The following is a 17,266-nucleotide window of genomic DNA, read 5'->3' as shown; positions in this document are numbered from 1 at the left end:
TTCTGTATTGCTGCAACCTCAGCCAAGGGCACTTTTGGCTCCATATTCTTTTCAGGCTAATCTGCTTGTCTCAAGAAAGAATTTGTTAAGCTTATACTTTCTAAGTCTCACAGTGATCTGTTAGATCTTCTTATCAGTCCTAGAAATCAGTAACTCACTCTTTTCCATGAAAATACCAGGAAAAAAAATTTGGAGTTTGGGGTTGCTGATGGTGGTGCTGTTTGGGGGGTGTAGTTTCTTTTTCATACAGAAAAGAAGTGTGATAGATCCAGTAATACAATTCTAAAACTGTAAGCCAAAAACTTCTTATTAAAGTTCAGAAAATGCATTTGAATGGTGTTCATGTTTTTTAATGGGAAATTATCTTCATATTTTGAAATATAGTGCGCCACTTAAGAAGTATCTCAGACTTACCAACAACTCCTGAGAATCCTGTCCTTTCTTTGAGGCTTTTTATCTTATTTGTAATTCCTCCATGACAAAAACATTTTTACAGGAGAAATTCTGTTACTACAGAAGCTGCCAATGAGACTGCAATAGTTTATGTTAATTTTTTCATATCGTTTTCTCACTCCTTGTTCTAAGCAAAACTGATGAAGAAAGGCCTGCGTTGCTGCACCTATAGTGAGATAATCTGTGATGTCAGTTTCTTGTACTTTTTCTATGCCCATTGGTACAGCATAGCCCTTCAGAGCACATTTTTCATGTAAAGGAAGTTGTAGTATTGTGTATCTTATGAAGATCATTAATCATATTCAAATTATAAGCATTTTTATGAAGAAACATCTGAATTCTTCTGGGTCACTTTGTAATCTAACTCTCTGAATAAACCTTAGAGGCAATGATATGCAACTTTGATTTCTCATTAATTTCATTCTTCTACATTACTTAGTTCCTCTTTTACTTCAGAGTTTAATGTTTCCACCCAAATTCATTATGTGTTCCCTGTAAGTCATTATTACAATTTTCATAGGTGCTCAAGTTCCTCATTTATATACCTAAGCATGTAATAAAAGCCCAGAGACACCGAGATGCAACTTGCAGGAAATCAAGGAAACAACTGGACTTTCCCAGAAATTGATAGCCTGTTCTTCTTTATCACCTGAATTGACATTTCCCCATTAAATTTGAAAACATTTCCATAAAAACCTCCATCTTTCTGAAGGCCAGATCACCATCTATTATCTTAGAAGGATGGCTTTTATAGAAGACACTCTAAGAATACTCAAAGCTAATTTGAGGCAAGTTTCATATACTAAAATGAAAAACATATTTCCAAATCCTACAATATTTGGAGTCTTTTTCATTAGTAACTTGAATTTTCTCAGCTTCTCTCTGGAAAGATGTTTGGTTCACAGTTCCCACAGGTTATGGTACAATTGTGGAGGGATAGATTTGACACTGGAAGTCTGGAAATTCCCTGTTTCTCTGTCACTTACCTTTGTCTTTGACCTTATTTGTACCCTGAGAAACAAAAGAAATATTGAAAGCTGCATAAACTATGTTATAGGTGTACTGTCCTGTCTTTTATCCCTGTCCTGGGAAAAGGAGGCTTCATGCCTAAATAATTGTTCATGATGACTAAAAAAAGAATTTTCATCTCTTTACTTTTACACCTAGAGAAATGTTATACTTTCTATATTGCCTGATGATTTTCAATATTTTATATAATTTAATGAGGAAGAAAGATCTGAATCAATCCAAAGAGCTCAGTTATTAACAGATCAAAATTCTACATTGATTACTATTATGGATTTTCCTAGTCTATTTCTGCAGTCAATACAATGCCTCTGTTCAATACTTCAGATTCTTCAGGATGCTACAGATTGCTAATAAAGAATGACTGTGTAATTTTAAAAATAATTAATACAGCTCTAATTGCCTTCTACCATTGCACAGAACTGTTGCTGAAGCCAAATAAATGGTCAGGTGATCTTCCAATTCATTTAATTATCTCAGCTGGCAGCAGTGCCTGAGGTAGCAGTGATTTAAAGAGTCATGAGGCATTGCTCAATGCTTTCATAAGCTCCACAATTCTGCAGTGCTCATTGATCAAGTGAACTGTTGGATGGAAGGGGCATTCTAGCAGTTGCTCTGTTGTTTCCTCCATATCTTCTTTCTCAGAAATGTAGTTAACAAATTAAATGTCAAGAGTTCCAATATCCATTTTGGATGGATATTGGATTTAAAGTCCAACTGGATATTTGACTTAAAGATACTCTCTTTTCTGCAGCTGAATGGGCTGAGTAGAGCTGGCCTCAAGAGTCTGTCGTGTTGCCTGTCTGCCTGGGATGATATGCTAGCTGGTGACAGGAGATAAGGACTGAGATACTCCTACAGAACAGGAAAAGAAGCCAGAGAGTGTGATAGTCCTGAAAAGATCTTTGAAAGCTACTTAGAATGTGACAGCAAATAAATTAAAAGCAAGAAATCAGGGTAGACGTGATGTCTTCTGTGTTGTCTAAAGCCCTTCATTATCTATAGCTTGGATTTCGCTGGAAGCTGAAGGAGTACGGGTGCCTCGACTGCTAAACTGGCAAACCTAAGAGTCCCCACACAAACTAAGAGAAGACCCATGATTCTAACCATGTCTGCAAAAGCAGGAGATGAGAGACCACACTGTGGGACCATGAAGGAATGGAAATTAGAAGGAAATTGTTCTTCTTCGATATTTAAGCCATGTTACATAGGACTCTGCTTGCCTTACATACATCTGTTTACCACTTGGTAAACTGGTGGTGTTTATTTAATTTACATAATTCTTTAATATACCATTTCATGGCAGCTGATTTCCTGTTTTGCAAAGGTTTTACAATGACTTTCTAATCAATTATTTCCTTCCATTTGCATTTTTACAATCTGCTTTCCAAGCAAGGAACATTCATCTATACGAAAGTCAGAAGCCACTGCAATAACTAAAGTAAGGATCAGAAAATTAAATACCACTTCTTTTATATATGGAAAAAGTTGCAGAGGCAACACACAGAATTCCTACACAAGAACAACCCCCACAATTTGAGAATGCTGTTAGAGATGTCACAATGGAAAACTTAAATCACTTCAACCACTCATAATGGCAACTTGATGCATTGTTGGCACAAATTCTCATCACACATTCTTTGTAAATGAAAGGTGTTTCCATCTTGGAGATGGCATCATGTCTAGTGACGTTGATGATAACAATTAGTTCTAGTGGTTTGTTTTCCACCACTCACAAAATACCTTTAAAATAGCTCCTTCAATACTATTGCAACAGAGATGCATTCAGATACTTCTTAACCTGATAAAACATCTAAAAGGGAAGTGCAGAAGGCAATATTATCAAATTAGAAGAATTTGATAATACTATACTTGCAGCATTGTGTTGTTTTTGTAATATTAATGAGAAATGTCATCTTTCTGGGGAAATATGAAAAAGAAGCATATAACATTAGGTGGTACTTCATGCAAGAGAGAGGTCGTACATGTTTCATTCTTAAGTGTACAGGCCTTCTTTTTGTCCTAGTATTTTTATGTTTCCAGCTTTTTGATTCTGGTTTCTTTGCTTTCTTATTAGAAAATTATCCTTAGTATTTTTCATGTGCAACTTTAAAATTTTCTCAGAGACAGTTCAGTCACTGGCAATCTTCTCTGAAGCTTTTGTATCATTCTTATTTCCCCCAAAGCAATAAAATCAGAACTTCAGGTTGTATGAAAGGCAGTTTGCCTTAAACTGAGACACAGTTAGACCTACCCTAGTGCTCTAGGTCACTAATAGAGAGTGCAAAAAAGAACATTAGGTTATCTGGACAAAATGATGTGTAAGGAATGCTTGCCTGCTAACAGGGCTGCAGGAGTAAGGAGGAAGGCCACAGAGGAAGGACAGGATTTCTTGCTTACGTGTTATTATTCATTAAAGGAGTAAATCTTCCAAAATCTTGTTTATTAAATTGTGACATTTAGGAAAGGGGAGTAAATAAACAGGTCTGTGATCTTTTTCTAATTCAACAAGGAAGTTGTAAAAAAACATTTAAACTGTGTCTGTAATAAATAGCTTTGGAACATACTTCACTTTAAGCTTCCCCATAACACATATTAGCACACATTCCCCTAACATATTAGCTGCTTTGGTCAAAGAGCAGAATTAGCTGTAAAAATTGGAGGTTTTCCCTTTTTCTGGATGAGACTCAGAGTTTCCAAAGGGTACCAAGAAAGAAAAAGGAGCAGGAAACTTCTGGTTTTGCCCTTTATGTTTAGCCAAGTGTGTACAAGCAGCAGTGCCTGGTACACTGTGGTTTCAGGGTGTGTCCAGGATCCAGGACAGTGTTAACTTCTCACAGAGCCTCAGCCTTGCTGCTGCCTTCTGCCTGGGTGGCACAACAAGAGGAAAGCTCTGCTTGTGGTGTTCACCAGAGCTACAGCACAAAGACCCACCATGCTCTGCCTTCACTTGGCTCTTCTACCACACCTCTCATCAGCTTTGCTCTCTGGCACCCAAATGTCGCTAAAATCTAACAGCCAAACAATATTCCACTGATTGCAAATATGAAAAAAGTCCATTTTGGAAATCTCATGGCCTGTAAATGATGCCCATTTGCAAGAGGCAAAAACTTCAAAGACTCTTTCCTATAAGAAATACTTATCTCCAGCCATATTTATTTCAGCCTGTCATAGCCAGAAAGAACTAACCACCTTGCCTACAAGTGTAAGTCACAACAAAACCAATGAAAAACAACAAAATAGAAAGCTAAATGGAAAAATATTTTTAGCACCTTTGCCAAATCAGTGTGCAAACTCTCAGGTATGGAAGAGCATTTTGGTTTGCCTCCCTAAATTATGCTTTTAAGCAAAGGACAGCAAGGAATTACTGACATGAGTCACAGATTTGGTAGAAAGAGTCAACAATTTGGCAGAAAGGGGATTTATCCTGAGTAGATATTGGCAGAACAAATTACATCTGTGATACCAGTGACATCCTGCTTCCACACAAATGTGGGGGGGAAAAAAACACAGAAGTTGCAGTCATTTTGAGAAACGTATCAGAACAGTACTGGATAACAATGTGTCTCCAAACAATGTAATGCCAGAAATATTCTGTAAAATAATGGCTATTTCACTAGTAATATACATTTCCATTCAAGCAGAAACTGATCCTACAAGTCTGATAAATGCCTAGCTGACTGCTGGTCCACAGCTTAAATTTTCTCATCCTGATAAAAGGAACCAAGGAAAGAGTAGGTGAGTGAGAAAAAGGAAAAGTGTGTTTAAAGTTGGCTGCCACCATTCTCAGCACAAACAAGTGAGGCTTGTTCTTGTAAGCAAGGACAATTTCTCTGAAAAATACTGCTTCACAATCCTAAGAAAGGCAGAAAACCTGTCTTCCCTGCCAGTAAAATTCTCTGACTGAACTAAAAATACAGAGGGAGTTCATCTGTTTTTTTTAAACAATCATTGTGAAACAGATTTGATTAATAAATTTCAAATGTATTTACAGCATTTTTTTCTAGATGTCCTATTTTTTCTCACTTAAAAACCACAGAATAAATAATGCTAATAAAATCTATTTGAATCTTTCCTAATTTTCACTTTATAATAACATGATAGCATTTGCTTTGCTTACACATGAACATCTTCCTTTTAATCACCAACTATCCTTGCAGAGCCTAAACAGCAGAATGAATATTTCTGATGGTGCTAGTTTGAATTCAAAGTGCATTGCATAGAATTGCAGTACACTTTACACTGAAGACTGAACTGTGCAGCATTTGCTTATTTAAGCTAAAATGTATTCGCTCACCTGAATGATCCTGCAGAAGTAAGCAAGCGATCTGCCTCGTTTAATTTTAGTTATCTGGAGGTGAGGTGGCAGACCCAAACTACTCATTTCACTGCCTGATTGCTTTCTCAGAGTATCAATTTATTTCCACCAGCAGATGAAGAAGTTTGGATGGATTTCCTGTCCTGAGATGTCCAATTTATTGTGTAAAAATAGGATGAAGGAGTTTCAACCTATACTCTTATTGACATCAGCTCAAATATTTGGACATTTAATATGCATCACAAAACAGACAGGAAGGATATAGCTAATTTATATCCAAGTTTAAACATATTAAAAATAACATGTATATTATAACTACATGCAATGCCAAAACATCACCGTGCTGTTGATTTGTTGGATTATTCCTTCTTTTCTTCACTTCAAAGATTAGCAATTACTTATAACTAATAAATTTGTACTGATTGGGCAAGCTGGAAACAATGGATTCTGAGTTGAGTGCAGCAGGCAATTGAAACACCAGATATCTTCCCTATGGCTGTTGAATTATCAATAGGTGTTCAAATTGGTATTTTAGGTAAAAACCTTTTTCTGGAAAAATCTGGCTCACTTCACTCATGGAGATCAATGTGGAGTGAAAGGTTTTTACACTTTAGAGGATATTATCCTCAAAAATGCTGCTAAGGTTAGGAATGAGGTTACTTCCCATTTCTAAAGCAGTTTTGGTGAATGTGGTCTTGGCTAAAAAGTTTGCCTGCCCTTTCTCATTCACAGCTTCAGAAAGGAAACCAGGTCCTGAAATGCACTGATGTAGACATAAAGTTTGAGTTCAAGTTCTGATTTTTTTAATCTCCTTATTATCATGCAAATTTCCAGTGTGCCTTTTAAGATTTTATATTAATTAGAAATGCTGGTTTTCACTTATGAAAACTAAGCTGCTATAAACCAGAAAATTAAGGCCCTTGTATAGGTAAACAGGGTGGGCTTAATATGGAAGAACAACTAGGAAGAGTGAAGAGTTGATTTCCAGAGTGGAGGTGGGCTGTTTGGGAAACCTTAGTGCTGTGCTCATTTCATGTTTTTGTTACTGATCTGGAATAGAGGATGAAACAGCAAAATCATCTGAAGATATCAAGGACATCTTAACTATTTATTTCACTCTCTTCTTCATTTGGCACCTTTGTGTCCCAGGCATCCCTAGAGCAGATGTAATAGCTAGCTACCAGCTAAACTAAGGCAAACCTCAGTTTCATTTTTTCCCCAAATGAACACTGGTCAACATTTTCAGGTTAATTGATGGAAGGCATGACTCTGTGGAAATGATGAACTGCACTATGGCCAGAATACAGGAGAAAAGAGGAACCAAATGACCCATTATAAGTTTGAGGTATATGAACAAGGGGGAAAGGTATCATGGTCCCTGTGAGCCTGGCACTTAGACACAGATGTAACACAGCTTTACATACCAACAGGTACACTAAATTTCAGAAAACACTCTGGCACAATGGCATTCCATCACACATTTAACATAGATTCCTTTATGTTGGAAAAGACCTATCAGATCATTGAGTCCAACTGTTAACCCAGCACTGCCAAGTCCACCACTAAACCACGTCCCCAAGAGCCACATGTACATGTCTTTAAATACCTCCAGGGATGGGGATTCCACCACTTCTCTGGGATGCCTGATCCAATGCTTGCCTACTTATCAAAAGATTTTTTTCTTAATCTCCAGTCTAAACCTCTGCTGGGACAATTTGTGTCCCTCTTCCAATTTCCTCTTCTCCCTGGTTTCCCTCCCACACAGAACAGTTCTCACTGAATTTTCCTGCAGCTCATCAGCTGCTCCCGAAATTACGGAGGACAGGAGAGACCACAGTTCTGCACGAAAATAAACCTGACCTAAGCCTGCTCCCTCCCCCGGTTCCTAGCGGGGACGGGACGCCCCAGAGCGGGTGCCCGCCGGGCTTGCGGCGCTCCCGCTGCCGGCAGCGGCAGGCGGACGGCCCCGGGCAGCGCGGGGCTCCCGGCACTGCGGGGCTCCCGGTACCGCCGGCATCCCCCGCTCCGCGCCTGTGCCCTGTGCGCCTCCGGGCCGGGCCGCCGTGCCAGCCCTCCCTGCTTCCAGCACCGGGGGTCGCTTCGTATTACCGACCCAGCCACTCACGGCTATACTCATGGCTACTTAATCCTGTTAAACTGGCATATTCCACACCAGGAACCTCACCTATTGATGAAACACCTTATAAGCACTTCATCTCTCTTTTTCTTTTTTTTGCTTTCTTTTTTTTTTTTCCCCGAGCATATAATTTTTAATACTCATCAACTATTTGGAAAGGAGGAGAAAAACCTTCGAGGGTCGCCAGACCACAAGTGCACAGCCCTCGGCGGCAGCACGGATTCCCTGGAGGAAGAAGAGGGCTCGTCCCGTGAGAGCAGAAGGCTGCAGGAGGAGCACCGGCGGCTCCGTCCTGCATCTCTAAGAGGCAATTTCACAGACTCTTCACTCGCTCCTCCAATCCCGTCGGCAAAACTTGAAAGGCAGAAGGGTACTTGTGCTTAATTCTTTACCTTTTTCCAGATGGTGGCGATTTATATTTCCCGCTCACACTGGGGAGTGTGATTTATGGCGAGAGCATTCACCACTAGAGAAGACAGAGGGGTCAGTCCCTCTTTTCACTCCCTTCTCCCACCCCGGCCTTCACAAGCCCCCAGAATGAGAAGATCGCCTTTCGGTGACACGATAGAATTGTACATCAAGAAAGAAACGTGAAGGAAACATTCTCACATTACAGTGTTATAAAAGCGCAAAATCCTTAATCCAGCCGATCTTGCCTGGCTGCACTGTGCCGTACAAGCTTTGCGCACACAGGAGTGCCCTCTAGTGAATAACAGTATCTGTATATTGAAAGCAATGTTTTGCCGTGAACATTTCGGAGTTAAGAGAAATTGTCGTGGTTTTGAACTGCAAGTAATTTTTTGCCTTTTCTTTAGAAAACTGTCCCGTGTATGAGAAGATCCATATACACTTTTTAAAACTTCTTGTAGTCATTCAAATGCCGGGGCACTTCTTTATGATTTTTGACAAAAGCATTTATAACACCTTAATAATTGAAAGCCTGGCAACTAGAAAAGACAGGGCACAAGAGTGAAATTCATGCAGCAAATTCTTATGGAAGTAAGCAAGATATTTAAAAAGAGAGGTGCAGATCCAAAAGGATCTGGTTTCCAAAAACTAGACATGAGACAGAGCCAAATTTGGAAGCCCTTGGTAATATGAAATAGCAGAAGCCAATGATGTTGCCCAAAGTTTATGAGGAAAAAGGAGGATGAACACTGAAAAATGACCATCAAAGAGTTGGGGTACAGAGCCATAGCTCCCTTCACATGGGGTACTCTAAGAGTAGTGAGGGTACAGTTATAAGCATGGAATAGCAATAGTGTTGTCTTGGCCCTGATAAAGAGGCAAATAAATCACTGGTCTAATTTACAATGAAAAGTCATGTGTTTGCAGGTTACTGCAGGAGACAGTTGCCCTCATTCACACTCCAATGAAGATTTCCTCTGGCATTTCTCAGCTGAGATGTCCTTAACAGGTTTTTCACTTGCTGTAAACATGAAGACATCGAGGATGAGCAATTTCAAAAAAGAGTGATATCCCTGTTGTACAGGTCTGGCACTCAGGAAGACCTTAGTCCTCCTTCTCATGAAGCAGATGAAGTTCCCTGTGGAGATCAGGTACTCAGCAAGTACCCTCAGAAACAAACAAAAAAAATTTTGTCCTAGTGCAGACAAACTGTGTAAAACTTTGTAAAACGTACAAGCTCTCTCTCTTGCTGGCTCTGCAAAGCCTGCACATCAAGTGGATATGTTTTACTGGCACATCCAAACCAGAGGGACCATGGAGATAATCTGGAGCTGTCTGAGGCACAGACACCCACTGCATGGCTACCACACACATTTGTGATAAAATCTTTGTATGCTCCCGATATACTTCAGTTCTGAAAAATAAATGCTTTCTCCTCATCAAGTTTAGATTCAGTTTGAACACCCCATCAAATAACATTGCAATTTTTCATGCTTTTTCCTTCAGTTTCTATTGAAAAGCACAGGTATTTTTCTGAAGTGTAACAGGGCACAAGAAAGAAAAAAATACTTTCCCAGAAACGCTGGCATCCTTTTTAGTTGCCTAGACAGACAATATCCCAAGAAATGTTGATAAGGTTTGTCCCAGCAGTACAGCTCATCAGCCATGAGCTTCAGCTTTTAATACATCCTATTTAATGAATTTGCTGAGAACTGTAACCAGAATTGTGGGCATGAATTCCCTTTGCAGGCAGTAAAAAGACCAAGAAAAGGAGACTGAAGGCAGGTAAGTAGTCTGAGATACCATGGAGATTTTGAGCCCACTTTGTGCATGTGAGTGTGCAAATTAGGTATGCCTTCCCAGAAAAGTGTCCACATTGCTGCAGGAAACTGCAGTTGCCTTCAGCTGGCCCCAGTTAGGCATGCATTTACAGGCACAGAACCCTGAATATTTACACATAGCATGAGTTAGTAAACATTTGAACAAGTCTGTTACTGTGGGAAAAAGTCCTATAAATTTCACCAGGCTCTGGAAGAAGTGTTATTTATTCATTGTTAAAATCTCACAATGTCTGCAGCTGTTCTTACAGATTTTATTGAGGTAACTCTGTGAGACTGGAGAATGGATACTGAAATAATTTGCATTAAAACAAGAAAAGCTGAAAGTGAAACTTTACACTTTTTTAAATCCCTATTTCTTATTTTATCAGGTGCACATTTTCATTTTCTACTTGGACATAGGGTATGCTGTCAGAAAGATCAGCTTGAAGTCCAAGTGGAAAAACTCAAGCACATTCCTACTTAAGCACTTAAGGATGTGTATTTCCTCCTTATGAAATCTTTCTTCTCTTTGCCAAATATTGATTAGCAAATATCCATTACTACAAACATGGTAAAACCCTGCAATAAAATAGACTGTCGTGCTCATGGTCGTTTTCAATCTGTGTCACAAAGAAAATGTGTTTTCAAATTTTATGCTTTAGATTAATCAGATTCCTATAGAGACACATGCTTCAGATATATTTTACCAGTCCTATGCATGTACATATTTAGTCCAAGAATTTCCATTAGTCTAAAGCAGAATGCTCTGGCAAAATGCCCTCTGCAGGAGGAATCAACAATCCCAGTTTCTGAAGCCTCTGTTATTGACAGTTCTATCAACTACAGAGGATAATTTAAGTAAAGGTCCTTCTTCATCTGCAGCCTGAGAAGGCCAGCTAGGTCATGAAAAACAGTGTTGGAAATGTAAATGCAAGATGGTATTTCCATAATAGTTAAACAAAGTTTGCAATTACTATATATAAACATAAGTGTTGTGAATTTTATGGGGGGCAGGGTTGTAGATATAATGAGGGGTTTTCAGATATCATTAGTAGAGGCAAAATACAATATTTTCAGGCCTAACTAGAAATGTCTCCTTGGTTTGGCACCGCCAATACTGATGCTCACATTGTTCATTTACCTTACAAACTTTCACTGAGTGAAATTACTCAGTTTGTTGAAGATTCATTTGATGAAAAAGAAATTGTGAAAGAAAATGGCTCTGAAGATCTTAAATGCCAGCAATTTAGCAATTTCTATTACTGCATTTACCCTGTGTTCTTAGCCATATGGGTTGTTCTACTTTTGTTGACTCTTGAGCAACCTTGCAAATACAACATTAATAAAAAAACTCCAGAGACTTAAAAAAATACCGTGGAGCACGACTTAACCACATTCATTTTAAATTGGTTTATTGAGGATGAGAAAGAAGAAGGTGACTTTCACAGTATCTTGGGCTAAGAGGAAGTCTGTATTTGCCACCTCACTTTTGCACAAAGAAAATGATAATATTTCTTTTTAATTACTTTTGGATTTTCAACTGCCTAAATAGGATCATTGTTCAAAAAAGGAAAGACTGAAACTAGACATATTTTAACTATTGTTACTGGTGAACAAACTTCTTCTTTAGTCACTTGCAGAATTAATAAATTACTAACGTTTAATCTTTCTTTAGGTCATATTTTCTGTATGACATTGAAGATTTTTCTTCAGTTGCTATTCTTAATGTCTGTTTAAACAAAAAGATGTGAAAATTTCTCTTTGTTCTTTCACACATACAGTTCTGTTCATTATTTTTTAAAAAGCACATAACGCATTGAGTTTCACAATAAATCTAGCTGGACAATCATCTCTTTCTTATAAAGCAGTAAAAAAGAAGAAGATATTTTAGTCTATATTTATACATTGTAGGCAAAGCAGGAAAAGAAGTACTTTCACACAAGATTATTTTTCATTAATATCTGTTGTAAACTCTATAAACTGTGTTTTATTCATCAGTAAATCTTTGGCAATTTATTGTTTGTAATTTCTAACCTTCAATTTGATTACATATGGGGCTGTGAAGAGTGTTAGATAACTGCCTTCAAACAATAGGCCATGAAAATATTTGAATACAAACATGATTATAATTAAATGAGAAATTAATTTTTTTTAAGGGATATGCTATTATGGAGCAGGTCTAATTTCTTTCCTCTCTAAAATCTTGTTTTCTCAGTAGACTCAAGTGTAAAATGAATTTTTAAAAAAAAGTCATCAGAAATAAATTATTGCCTTGAAATTTCCTGGCTTTAGCCATACTTTTTTATTTTGAATGAGTATTCTAAAAATGTCTTTTTTCCTTAATTACTTGTAATTTCTTGAATTACAGTGGGGTACAAATAAATCACAAAAATAATTCCTTGCATTATGGTATTCAATTGCAAATTCTATATCATTGTGTGGAGATATGTACAAGTTTAAGCACACAGTCAAATAACACACACACTGAATTCACATTTAAATCCATAGAATGATAATTCCTCTCATAGAGTATTCTGGATGCTTAAAAGCAACTGAACACAATCCCAATGCAATGCACCGTTCACCCCAGAATAAAGAAACTGTTTCCCAGATAACTTCTGAAATATATTGGCAGTTTCTTGGTATTTTGTTAATCTCTGAAAAGAGTAGCAGTGGATGTCTGGAGAAAATGGTCCTTGTAAAATCAAAATCTCGCCTCTGTGAAGGGCAGCAGACACGTTTTCACCTGCACCTGCCTTTTGCTAACATGCCTCTCAGCTGCTCCATCCCAAACTTAGTCTTCACACCTGAAGAGGCTGGGAAGCCAAGACAAACATGCAAACATGCAGTGGATTGGGTCAGCATAGGATGGCAGCTCCAAGCACATCAGGCAACTGAGATAATGAGACCTAGTGAGGAAGAACAAGAACATACAAAGCATAAAAAAGATCCAGTAGTGGCTCTGGAAGTTACGAGGAGTCTAAATGAAAGTAAGCTTCAATTAATATTGGGTAGGCCTAAATATATAATGTTTTAGAGAAAATGTGGTGTCATTTATTATTGGTGTTTGCTTGGTACTGTCTGCAGTGGTCAAAATTACCCGTGACCTCTAAAAAGTGTCCCTGTAGAGGTAAAGTTCATATTTATTAATATGTTATGGAAAATGAGACATGGAAATTAATTTACTCCATGTCTTCCATGAAACTTTGGCACTAACCTCTTTCACAGGTTTCCAAGATGCTGGTTCCACTGCAAGTATTAATGCATTTTAGTGCATGTCACTAAAATGTCTTACAATTGAAGTGTTAAGTATTTTTAGGTTTCTGCTGAATTCTCAAGAGGTATTGATGAAGGAAGATGAATTCTCATAAAGGCAGAACAAAAATCGATGGGCACTACCTTCATCTAGTTTTATTGCTCTATCAGTATTTGGTTTTGCACTTTCCTATCAGTATGATAATCAGGTTCTTAGCTTGTGTGTTTATGTGTTTGTTAAGTCAGCCTAAGAGCTCTCGTCATGGATAGGAAATCTGTACGCTTAACAAAAAATTTGGCAGCTGGCAGAGGGAGTAAAAGGTGGAGTTCAGGGGTTAGGAGTCTGGGGCTGAGCACAGAGAACTCACGGTGTTTGCAGTCTGGGCCTCAATCACTAAAACTTAAATAAGAGAAAAATACCAGTTTTGCGTGTCATGTCCCATGACAGTATTGCAAATGTTCAAGTAGCAGAACCAAATGCATTTGAAGAAAATGGTGTGCTTACTTCCTCAATGCCATTTACATGTTGCCCAAAAAAAGCAGGTATCAAGGTTGCACCAAAAAAAAAAACCCTAGAGCATGGGAACTAGGCTGTGAGCAACTTTCTGCTCAGTTTTGCAAGAGTTCTTTATACCTCACTAGCATGGCATTGGAAAGTCATTCCAAAATACATTAAGCAGCATGACTTCCTGCTTGCTGCATGCTGTTTGTTCTCTCCTCTTCTTCCCAAGGGAAGATGCTTGGGCAGTGAAGTCTCGTCTATTTGGTAGAGTTGGTTTGATTATAAACAATTATGTTGCCTCAGTGTTTTTGCTAGAAGTCAAATAAATATGCCTTGAACTTTAATTGGAAGGTCAGGTTTGTGACTGTCCTTATATCCCAGGATATTCATTTCACTGTCTCAGAGTGGTCTCCAAGAACATTCTGTCTCCTAGACAGACAACTTTTATGACAGCATTTACCCCTACTGAGGTGGAGATAGGGAGCAAAGGGAACAGTCTGCATGGACAGATGAATGCAGTTGTCAACACCAAGCTCTAGACAATTTTTTGGCCATTGTGGAGAAACCCCACGGCGATGAGAAGAACCATCTTCTTGTGGGGAGAGATTGTAGACAGCTGAGGACAGGTCTGATGATACACTCAAAGTAAACAGAATGGCTGAGGGCTTTTTATTGTAGGTGAATTGTTCTAAGTGCTGAAAGCCTGGTGACCAAACACATCAGACTCCCGTAGTCCAGCCAGGAAGCAAGTGAAGCATGAATAACTGAGTAACGTGTCATCGTCTGCCAGCATGGGATGGGATCTTCTAGCCAATCAAAGCTTATAGAAAGCATTACTCATGGGCAATGCTATGTCCAAACTTAGCGCAATCAAGGAATGCAAAAGGACTTCTAAATTATAGATTCAGCTGATCAATCACAGATGTGCAACGACTAACTCCAAAGTAGACTGCACTCTTCAGAACGGCTTTCCTCACATCATGATTCTTGCAGGGGTTTGGTTTCACACAGATGTTTTTCATCCTTGGGCTAACTTTGTCCAACTACAGAGCCGACAAGGCAGAAACAGCAGCACGGTTGTATGGAGTAAGTAACAGAGCAGTATCTCATCTACCTTTTTCTAGTACTTAAGTTTATGTCACCTGATGAGCTTCACTTGATGATAAAAAAGACCCAAGAGACATCCTTCTTGAACACCACATGTGAGCAGCCTGACAGTATCTAACAATTATTCATCAGTGCAAGCCTGCAGAAAGGAGTCAAAGCAATTTATTACATTCTCCAGCATCCTTCACTTTCAGAGGAAACAACTCATTTTCATGGCTGACCATCTTGAATGCTGTGGATATGGAAAGGATATGAGAGCGTGTGAACGTGCTAGCTCTCTCTAAGTAGTCCTTTCTCTTCATGTTCATGACATTTAGCCACTCAATGTCAATGGCTCTGCACGTCAGTGTACAGACCTGAGATCAAGTAACCTTATTTCTTCTGCAGAATAACCCAATTTCAGAATATTTCAGAATAACCCAGTGAGTTGTGGGAACTCACTGGGGGCTGAGATGTCATCCACACCTTAGCTCTGTAATGCCTGACATTTCATTTTCTTTAGCTAATTGACCACAATGAAGACTGAAGGTTTAGTATTTAAACACGAGTCTGTCAGTATTTCCTTTTCCTAATTCTTTTCCAGTCATGACAGTCCTTTACTTTCTTATTCACACCACAGAACAAACTAGTGCTTAGTCAAAAGAGACTTTCTGTAGTATTGCTTTATATGTTTCAAATCTTCATTGCAATGGAGTAGGAAAAAAGTAATAAATCTCTTTGGATAGTTGCCTCTGCATAAGGACTCGGGAAATTGTTGATGGTAAAATATAAGTTCCATCAGCAATATTTCTTGATGGAGGAAATTTTGAATGGTAGATGTGCAATGTATACATTGCTGCAACTTTATCAGAAGATCATTAAAGCAGTACAAACAACCCAAGTCAATTATATATTCCAGAAATATCTTTTTTCTGAATGGTTTCAGGTGTCCATTTCCACTCATATCATTCAATGTATCTCTATCTATACTTAGTAGATCCGTTTTCTGCAAATGACTGGCACCAGAAATAGAGAATAAAAGTAGAATTTAATATACTTTAGGAAAGCCACTGCATTTACTTCACAGATCTATCTCTGAAGTAACCAAGAAGCCTACAGACAAGGGAAAAAAATATAAGAGTGTATGCATATTCAAAAAGACATTTGACAAGATTTTTAAAAATTACACTGACAAGGGCTAGCAGGAAAACCCCTTGTGCTATTACAGTTGATCAAAAAAAATTAGGAGTAAATGCCAAGTGCCACAAACTGCATGGTGTTCTGATCCAAAGTGTTCATCATATCCGAAATGACCACAAAAAGGTGTGACTCAGAAGGAGACATGGTGTGCTGCTGATGTGGTTATTCAACATCATGAGGCCTGAAAATGAACCACAGAAAAGCCTCAGGAGATTGAGTGACTAAGTACAAAAATACCAGAGGAAATCACTTTTACGTAAACAAATGTAAAATGACACATGAAAACACAATCCTAACTTTGCAAACAAATCTAATTATGGTCCCAACTTGACTATTACTACTAGAGAGGTTTTATAGATATAATACATGTTTATGTAAAAATATCACTAATGCAAACATAAGATGCCACTGTTTTTTAATAAAGATTTTTTATTAAAAACTCAGGAAAATGACATGAATTATTAGGAAATTAATACTGAAAAAGACAAAAATGTCATTATGCCACTGGATAAAGTCAATTATATGTATTATGAGTACCAAGATCATGACTGAAAGGGCATATCAGAAATGAAAAGGTAGAGAAAAACCTAGCAAGGGTAATTTTGACCTGCAAAGTGGCCTTTGTATGAGGAAGAGATAAAATAGAGTAGGATTAATAAACCTGGTGAGTAGACAGCTGAGAATATAAGAGGTCAAGAAATCAAGGATGGCATGAAAACAGTGACTAGAGAATCTATACAGAAACATCTGGGAAACATCAAATCATACTAGCAACAAAATCCACTGTAGATACAAATGTGTAACTGTTACCGTTTCTTTTCATCAGAAGAACAGCTGCAAGCTCTTAAATAATCTTAGACACTAGATGAGCAGTTCTTATGGTACTTGAATTTACTAGCAACACTTCCATGATTGAACATCTGACTGAATCTTCTTTATGTCTAGTGAGACACCTGAGAAACCTCAATCTCTTCTTTGACTCCTTGCAGATACATAAAATCTTTGACATTTTTATGTTGCAAAAAATAATAAGTAGGATGTCCACTCACCTGAAGTCTACA

The sequence above is a fragment of the Molothrus aeneus genome, chromosome 1 (genome assembly GCF_037042795.1).
Source record: "Molothrus aeneus isolate 106 chromosome 1, BPBGC_Maene_1.0, whole genome shotgun sequence".
Lineage (NCBI taxonomy): Eukaryota > Metazoa > Chordata > Aves > Passeriformes > Icteridae > Molothrus > Molothrus aeneus.
Note: the sequence above shows the minus strand (reverse complement) of the source record.